Genomic DNA, 10,425 nt, shown 5'->3' on the forward strand with positions numbered 1-10,425 from the left:
AGAATGGGAAATAAAACTGATATTGTTGTCTAAACCGGGAAGAGAGGTTGACCATGACTACGTCCATTTAGTAAGCCGTGCTTTACCCGTTACTTGTGTTTTCATTTTTCGTAAACTCTGTAATATCGTCTGATATAGACTTAGTTACTTTTATTTAATATTATCCTTAGGTGTCATTATCGAAGGCAGTAGGATAAAAGCTGCATGGGGGAAGTGGAGAAAGATAGCTAGAGTAGTATGTGATAAGAAATTGCCAATCAAACTAAAAGTCAAGATATATAACACTGTAATAAGACCAGCGTTAATGTATGGAGAAGAAACATGGGCTCTAAGAAGAAAAGAGGAGGTAAAGATTCAGAGAACAGAGATGAGAATGCTAAGTGGATTATGGATATATATATATATATAATATATATATATATATATATATATATATACATCATTATTATATATGCTTAAAAAATCACAGTAGATGCACGTGACTTCATAAATAAGCGAATACCACGGGAAATGATAGTCAGGAATCCAAGCGCTTTCGTCTTTATTCAGACATCGTCAAGGAGCTACTAAAGTACAATTGGAGAGGAAGGCCTCAGGTACAAACAAGATCAGGAATACCAGATGGTTAATTATCAAAAGGGTAAAAATTAAAAGGGATAATGGGGAATTTTTTGTACAAAAGTTTGGCATGGCCATGGGTAATCCCTTATCTCCTGTCCTTAGCAATATTTACATGGAATTTTTTGAGACAAAACTCTTACCAAGAATTTTGCCCCAAAAAGTTATTTGGTTTAGATACGTGGATGATATCTTCTGTATTTGGCCAGTTCACGAAAACCTCCAGGAATTCCTTAATAATCTCAATAATTTAGTCCCTTCTGTGAAATTTACTGTGGAGGAAGAAAGAAATTGTAATTTGAATTTTCTTGATGTAACTGTCCGTAGAAATGATAGAAATTTCACCTTTTCAGTCTTTCGAAAATCAACTAATATTGCTTCTTTTGTTCATTACTACTCCAATCACCATCAAAATGTTAAATTCTCTGTTTTTTCTGGGATGTTCCTAAGGGCTTTACGTGTCTGTAGCCCGCAGTTTATTGACGCTGAAATTAAAACTATTTATGATATTGCATTGAAACTTAAATACCCAAGGACATTTCTAGATGTGGCATGGAAAAGAGCTAGAAAAACATTTTTTTCAACTAATGACAAACTTGAATTTAGTAAGCATAACATTCTAAAATTACCTTATGATGAAAGGTTTTTAGATATTCCTAGAATTTTAAAGCTTTTTAACATAAATGTTGTTTTCAGTAATATTAATGTCAAGAGTTTAGTAATCAAAAATTCTCCTAAAGATCTTCCAGGCTGATATATGAAATTACTTGCAAAAAAAAAGTGTGATAAAATCTATTACAGACAGACCGGCAAATCTCTTTCACAGCGTCTTAAGCAACATCAATATTCTGTGAGAACTGGGCAAATATCGAATGCATTATTTGTACATATGAGAGATTTAGACCATCCTATTAACTGGAGTCAAGCAAGAGCCTTAGTCCCATGTAATGACACAGTTAAAAGGAATATCATTGAATCTTGCTTTATCAAGTCAAATAATAGAAATGTTCTAAATCTAAGTCTTGGTTTATTTAAACTTGATGCTTTCATAATGAAAAAAGTTGTAGATAAATATAAGCAACAAAATTAATATATTCAGTTTTTACATGTTTTGGACTGTAAAGATACTTTGTAATTTCGGTTAGGGTCAGAATCTGTTTAAGTTTGTGACCGTGTGATATCCGATAATCCTGGATTATCCCTTTTAATTTTTACCCTTTTGATAATTAACCATCTGGTATTCCTGATCTTGTTTGTACCTGAGGCCTTCCTCTCCAATTGTACTTTAGTAGCTCCTTGACGATGTCTGAATAAAGACGAAAGCGCTTGGATTCCTGACTATCATTTCCCGTGGTATTCACTTATATATATAAGATATATATATATCTATATATATATATATATATATACGGTTTTGATCGCCTCGTCTTCCCAGTATCATTTATTTTTAGTTATTTGCTAGAAGAGCAGCCATTTTTACCCCCACCTTTAAAGCATTGGGGAGATTGGCATGATCGGTCTGGGGGGAGAATAATCCGTTAACGACTAGACCTAGTGTATAGGGTAAGTAGGGCAGGTCACAGGGGTTATATAGGATTCTTACTGGGGCTTTAGGTACTCCTAGCTTTAGACCACTTTTCCCACAAATCTGCTGGCTGTGTTTTTGCATCTTTCCAGACAGTGCCATAGGCAGTGTGTGATCCCAGGCCGCTTGGAAATGCCCTAATTCGTCCTCAGTCTACGCCAGCTTCTGTTATTGGGCAGATGTACTCACCTCTGACTTGAAGTCAGCCCCTTTGCTTTCGCTGTCGCTGGTTGGAGCCCTCTTCAGACATCACGATACATGTGCAAGCCACTAAGGACTACAGGTACGTCTCGAAAGTGCAAAATCCAACCAGTCCTATTCCTTCAAAACAAATCTTGCTATTTCCATTTTCAAATTTCCCTTTTATAACACCTCCTCTGAGCGTCCTTTGTCCACCATCTAAAATTGAGTCTTCATTGAACATTTCATTTAAGCACTAGAGTTCCTCCTCTTGTGTGTGATTAAAGATAAACACCCTCCATAGTGGCCTTGCCCGCCCGTCCTGCGACACTTGGCAGGCCACGCCTGCCCATCCCGGGACGCGAGGCAGGCCCCGCTCGCCCGTCACCGGAAACATGCCAGGCACCGCCTGCCCATCCCAGGAAGCATGGTGGACCACACACGCCCGTCCCGGGACTCGTGATGGGCCTCGCCCGCCCGTCCTGGGACAAGTGCAGGCCTAGGCCCCCTGTCCCGGGACACGTGGCGGGCCGTGCCCACCCGTCCCGGGACGTGTGGCGGGCATCACCCGCCCATCCCGGGACGCGTGCAGGGCACCGCCTGCCCGTCCTGGGACGTGTGGTGGGCCTCGCCCGCCCGTCCCGGGACACGTGGTGGGCCTTGCCCGCCCATCCCCGGACACATGCCAGGCACCACCCGCCCCCGGACGCGTGCCAGGCACCGCCCGCCCATCACAACACATGGTGGACCACGTGCGCCTGTCCTGGGACTCGTGGTGGGCCCGCCCGCCCGTCCCGGGACATGTGGCGGGCCTTGCCCGCCTGTCCCGGGACACGTGGCGGGCCTTGCCCGCCCGTCCCGGGACACGTGGCGGGCATCACCCGCCCATCCCGGGATGCATGCAGGGCACCGCCCGCCCGTCCTGGGACAAGTGCGGGCCTAGCCCGCCCATCCCGGGACATGTGGCGGGCCTTGCCCGCCTGTCCCGGGACACGTGGCGGGCATCACCCACCCATCCCGGGACGCGTGCAGGGCACCGCCTGCCCGTCCTGGGATGTGTGGCGGGCCTCGCCCGCCTGACCCGGGATGTGTGGTAGGCCTCGCCCGCCCGTCCCAAGACAAGTGCGGGCCTCGCCCGCCCGTCCCGGGAGACGTGGTGGGCCTTGCCCGCCCGTCCTGGGACGCGTGGCAGACATCACCCGCCTGTTCCAGGACGCGTAGAGGACCTCGCCCGCCCATCACAGTACGCATGGCGGGCCTTGCCCGTCCGTCCCGGGATGCGTAGAGGGCTTCGTCCGCCCGTCCCGGGACACATGATGGGCCTCGCCCGCCCGTCCCGGGAGACGTGGTCGGCCTTGCCCACCCGTCCCGGGACGTGTGGCAGACATCACCCGCCCGTCCCAGGATGCGTAGAGGGCCTCACCCGCCCATCCCAGGACGCGTGGCGGGCCTCGCCCGTCCGTCCCGGGATGCGTGGAGGGCCTCGCCCGCCCGTCCCGGGATGCGTGGAGGGCCTCGCCCGCCCGTCCCGGGATGCGTGGAGGGCCTCGCCCGTCCGTCCCGGGATGCATGGAGGGCCTCGCCCGTCCGTCCCGGGATGCGTGGAGGGCCTCGCCCGTCCGTCCCAGGATGCGTAGAGGGCCTCACCCGCCCATCCGGACGCGTCGTCGGCGGGCTGCCCGTCCCGTCCGTCCCGGGATGCGTGGAGGGCCTCGCCCGTCCGTCCCGGGATGCGTGGAGGGCCTCGCCCGCCCGTCCCGGGACGCGTGGCGGGCTTCACCCGCCTGACCCAGGACATGTACCGGGCCTCGTCCGCCCGACCCGGGACGTGTAGCGGGCCTCGTCTGCCCATCCTGGGACACGTGGCAGGCCTCACCTGCCCGTCCCAGGACATGTGGCGGGCCTCGCCCCCCGTCCTGTGACACGTAGCGGGCGCTGAATGCCCATCATGTGAAATGTGCAGCGTGCGCTGCCCGCCCGTCCCCGGACGCGTGGCAGGACCTGGCCACGCCTCACCTGCCTGTCCCGGGACGTGTGGTGGGCCTTGCCCGCCTGTCCCGTTATAGACAACACCTTTGCTTAGTCTTAGAACCAGAATATGCCACAGACTCCTTCCAATTTTCCTGGGGCTTCTCTGAATCCTTTCAGTTCTCCTGGAGCTTCTCTGAATCCTTTCAGTTCTCCTGGAGCTTCTCTGAATTCTTTCAGTTCTCCTGGGGCCTCTCTTAATCCTTTCAGTTCTCCTGGAGCTTCTCTGAATCTTTTCAGTTCTCCTGGGGCTTCTCTGAATCCTATGCTTCTTCTCCTGGCCCTCCACCAATCCTGTCATTTTCCTCACGCTTTTTTCAATTCTCCCATCTTCTTTTCCTTTTCAGGATCAATAAAACTCTTAAGAAAACATTTTAGCATATTTATTTCCCTGTAACTTCAACTTCCTTCAAGGATCAGCAAAGCAAACTTATTACAAATAAACATCAAACTCTCCATACAACAAACATTGCCCTCAAATTTTTCACATCTCATCCATCTTTGTGAGTGAAGATCGCGCCATTCCTTGGAGATCGTGCCATTCCTTGAAGACGAACAGCTGCTCCTTCAGTTTCCAGTTGTCTTTCTCCAGGCTTCTGTTTTTCTCCTGCAGGTTCTTCAGGTTGTAAACCAATTTCTCCTTCGCTCCTCGTAGCTGTCCAACCTCATCTTCCAACTTTTCGTTCCGTTCGCCCTGGACACCGGTCTTCCTCTCTAGCCACGATTTCCTTTCTCTAGGAGGCATGTCAGCTCTTTCCTTTTGAGTTTCGCAGCCTCAACTTCACGCTAGAGTCCACACTTTTCCTTCCTGAGGTCTTCCTCTTCCTTCTGCAGGCGCTCGAACCTGACCTCGACGTCTTTCCTGCCGGATTCGCGCTTTTCGGTCGCGTCCTTTTGTTCCTGGATGAGCCTCGCCATCCGCGCCGCTTCTTCGCTTTTTATCTGCGACTCTTTCTCCTTCTTTCGTACGAGTTCCTCTTGCCTCTCAACCTGGCTGTTTGCCTCTGCCAACCGCACTATTAGTTCCCTTATCCTCTCACATAGGGCATCGTTTCTCTCCCCAATTTCCTTTGTCTTTTCCATCAGCTGCTGATTTTCATCTGTGATCTTGAGGATCTTGTCTTCCAGCTGACCCGATTTTCCTCTTTTCTTGTCGTTCTCCCTCTTCAGGAACAACGTGTCAGCTTCGAGCGAGTAGGCCCTTTCTTGCCAGGCCTGCTGTTGCAACACTTCCTGAGTGATCTGGATCACACGAGTGTGTTCTTCCCTTCCCCCCGCCTTCTGAATCTCTTCATTGTTGTCGAGCCTCTGTTAAAGCTGATATATTTTCATATATGTACCGAAGGGGAATTTTTTAATTGATAATAATTTCGTCCCCCCATGGGATCGAACCACCGTCCAACATGGTAGACGGGGTTTCATATCGATTCTAATTACGAAAGCACCCAGATCGAGGGTGATTTGTAAGGTCAGAATCGATATGAACTTATAGCGTCTCTGTTGGCTGATTGGATAGCGTCACTGACTGTCCTGATTTCGTCCCCGTCCACTTGGACGGTGGTTCGATCCCATGGGGGGACGAAATTATTATCAATTAAAAAATTCCCCTTCGGTACATATATGAAAATATATCATTTGGGAGGTAAAGTGAATTTAGATATTAAAGGACATTTGTAGCTTGAATTGATATATAAATGGATCACGGTTCGATGTGATAATTATTCATAACAAAAGGCTACGTGCTGTCAAACGCTCGAATTGGCCAACATGGTAGACGGGGTTTCATATCGATTCTAATTACGAAAGCACCCAGATCGAGGGTGATTTGTAAGGTCAGAATCGATATGAACTTATAGCGTCTCTGTTGGCTGATTGGATAGCGTCACTGACTGTCCTGATTTCGTCCCCGTCCACTTGGACGGTGGTTCGATCCCATGGGGGGACGAAATTATTATCAATTAAAAAATTCCCCTTCGGTACATATATGAAAATATCATTTGGGAGGTAAAGTGAATTTAGATATTAAAGGACATTTGTAGCTTGAATTGATATAAATGGATCACGGTTCGATGTGATAATTATTCATAACAAAAGGCTACGTGCTGTCAAACGCTCGAATTGGCCAACATGGTAGACGGGGTTTCATATCGATTCTAATTACGAAAGCACCAGATCGAGGGTGATTTGTAAGGTCAGAATCGATATGAACTTATAGCGTCTCTGTTGGCTGATTGGATAGCGTCACTGACTGTCCTGATTTCGTCCCCCGTCCACTTGGACGGTGGTTCGATCCCATGGGGGGACGAAATTATTATCAATTAAAAAATTCCCCTTCGGTACATATATGAAAATATATCATTTGGGAGGTAAAGTGAATTTAGATATTAAAGGACATTTGTAGCTTGAATTGATATATAAATGGATCACGGTTCGATGTGATAATTATTCATAACAAAAGGCTACGTGCTGTCAAACGCTCGAATGGCCAACATGGTAGACGGGGTTTCATATCGATTCTAATTACGAAAGCACCCAGATCGAGGGTGATTTGTAAGGTCAGAATCGATATGAACTTATAGCGTCTCTGTTGGCTGATTGGATAGCGTCACTGACTGTCCTGATTTCGTCCCCGTCCACTTGGACGGTGGTTCGATCCCATGGGGGGACGAAATTATTATCAATTAAAAAATTCCCCTTCGGTACATATATGAAAATATATCATTTGGGAGGTAAAGTGAATTAGATATTAAAAGACATTTGTAGCTTGAATTGATAGAATATATATATATATATATATATATATATATATATATATATATATATATATATGTAATATATACCTACTCAACCATAAACATTTTCAAAAACTATAGGTAAGTTTTAAGATTTTAAATGTATAACATATACAAAGAAAAGATGAACTGAAATTTAATTATATTACATTTTGTCCTACATAGTAAAAGTGAAAAAAGATATAAAGGAGTACAATTTTATTAGAACATAACTCGCGTTCGTAAACTGAAATGCAATATGAAAACAAAGTAGAAAACACTAACATCCCTATTCCTATTTAAGACGAAAATGACACTAGCCATGAATTAGCGCGACTCGACGCGACGCGTTTGGTGTGAACGCAGAAGACCAAGGTATAGGTATATAGAAGAGAGAGGTACAGTCACTTTGGTCGCGGGGGTTAGTTGTGGGGTATTTCCGTGATAGGCCTGGAGGACAGGGCGAGAGCGATCAAGGCAAGTACTTCCTTGGGTCGAAGGTATTAGGGATTAGGCCTGTAAGTGTCACATGTTCTTTTCACTCTGTTATCTTCTATACGTTTGGTGTTCTTTTGATTTCATATAGATCACTGTTCACATACAAAATCATGGATTGATAATGTTTGGCTTTCTAATATATAATAGAACCCTTAGATTAATATGCTTGATAGAACTTAAAAAATCGATTAGTATTTGACCTACAGTTATTTACAAAAGCTTATTTATAATACATTATTTAATAAACTAACAAATATACATAGATAACAGAAAACAGTATCTGGCTTTATAAAATAAATTAATTGAATAACAACCAAACATGGCGCAGCTGTTTGGTTGTATTTTTCTAATACAACCATCAATACTATGGTTGTATTCGAAGAATGTAAAACTAAAACTAATCACTGCAGAGATGACTGAAGTGACCTGCGATCTGCATTTGAATGAAACGGAAGCTGAGTGACTTCTCGCCCTGACCTGTCCTCCCTCCAGGAGGTGCGGCTCTTGGGCGGGATAAACTGCAACCCCCCACAAATGACTCTACCTGACCCATTCTATATACCTTGAGTAAGACGTTGTGTATGTTTAATATAATATGCAGGCAGCTTTCTGAACGTCGGAAATATTTGAGACTCCTTGTAACACGTTCAAAATGGAATGTAAATATGCAATTCACAATTATCTTATTATTTGAGAACACAGAAATAATAAGAATTATTTTGAATGAATGCGGTTTAGCGACCATTAATCACCTGGAATCTAAATTCAGTCCCAGTTCAGTAACAGAACAAAAGTAAACACACATTTGATTAACCACAAAGTCATTTTCCAGGGAATCCATTTTATGTGACTGGAAATTCTTTGTACAATTCTGTGACGGACGGTCAATTTGAATCACAGCAGTTTTAAAGAATGTTGTATTCCAATAAAATATGCAGCACTCCTACAGTACTGTGTAACCACACTATATTATCAAATTGTTTTAAAACTGAAAATTTCATAGAGATGATGAAAATTTGAATTCCATTATCAAGTGTTCAGTCATTGACTAATTAATTATGTACTATACTACTGGGTGTTTCGAAATTAGAGCCCCCCCCCCCCAACTCTCCACAGAACAAATGGAAAGTTATGAAGTTTTCTGCTATAGGCTATCTCCAAGTACATTATCTTAAGTTTCTATTAAATCATTTTTCATTTTACATTTCTTGTATTTTCAGACTAAGTGACGGAGTTAAATACAGCCATGGCTAACGACTCAGAGGAAATCAGATGGATTGACCAAATCCGGGCTATAACCTTCAGAGAGGCCAGGGATGCTGGCACATCCTTCATTCACGTTCCTGGATACATTAAAGGAGACGAATCCTTTGTTAAAAGAAACTGGAACTAAAATCCATATGACTGTCATCGCAAAAAGTGAGAATCTTGTAAGGGCTGAAGTCCTTTCTCAGGAGTCAAAAGACATCATAGCTGAGACATTGGGTAGACCAAGAAAGTCTTTACGTAAATTGGCGCTTCAACTAGAAACAAAAAGGGGAAAGAAGAGAAGTTATAGTGCTGTATATCATGAGTTGAAAAAATCTGGTATCAAGCCATTTCATGCTATCAGCAAGCCCTACATCACTCATCAACAGAGAGAAGACCGTGCATGGTTTTGTGGTTCATTTCTTAAAGATTGGGAGGGAGCTGACTTTCTCCATGTTGCCGCATCAGATGAATTCTTCATTTACACAGTCAGGAAGCCAAATCATAAAAATGACATCATTTGGGCTGCAAAGTTGGATGATATCAGTGATGACGTGCGCTATCGCCAAGTTGTGAAATTTCCTGAATGCTTGGGAATTTTTCTCCGTTTCACAGCCAAACGGTTAATGTGTATCATCAAAGAAAAAGGACAATCATGGAATGGCGAATACTTCACAGAAACTGTGCTTACTGGTGGAGTATTTCCTTTTCTCAGGAGCTGCTTCGAAACAGTGGTATTGATTTCTTCTCGTCAAGTGAATTTCCAGGTAGCTCCCCTGACCTTAATGTGTGTGAAAACATTGGTAGTATCTTAAAGGATCGTGTTGAAGTGCGCACAGTGAACTATGATGGTATACCAAGCCTCGACGACCTGCGAAGAGAGGTGACCGAAGTGCTCAAGGAAATGGAGTTTGAGTCTCATCTTTTTTGCGATTTACTGAAATCATACCCCTCAAGAATGCAGGCTTACTTAAATAAATACCTATTCTGAATTACTATTGTTTTTGTCCATATCAATTTTAGTTTATGATGTAGAGGGGGGAAGGGGCTTTAATTTCGATAGAAATTAAAGCGATAGAAATGATATTGGATATCATTTCTATCGCTATGGAATCCATCCACTTACAATTCCAGTACCTGTTATTTAGTATAACACTGAACCGTCTTCTCTACCAGAGAGAGAGAAATGACAGTTACATTTGCTTTGAACTTGAGAGCACTTTTTTTTTACCTGGTGCAGTAGTTTTCATCAATTGAGACACAATAGTCCATATTTAAGATATTTAATGACCTAATTAATTTTGTCTTGAGACCACTAAACTAAAAAAAAAAAAACAAGAAAATGCTGGCACATTTCATAATCATACAAACTCCCATTGTTAAGAATGCAGTAGTCTGTAGAAATAGTATGTAGGGAATATATTAGTTAGGAAAATCTACTAGTAGAGTTGTGGTAGATGAAGGCGAAGGAGAGGTAGAGAGAGAGGTAGAAACTGA

This window comes from Macrobrachium nipponense, chromosome 7, assembly GCF_015104395.2.
Source record: "Macrobrachium nipponense isolate FS-2020 chromosome 7, ASM1510439v2, whole genome shotgun sequence".
NCBI lineage: Eukaryota > Metazoa > Arthropoda > Malacostraca > Decapoda > Palaemonidae > Macrobrachium > Macrobrachium nipponense.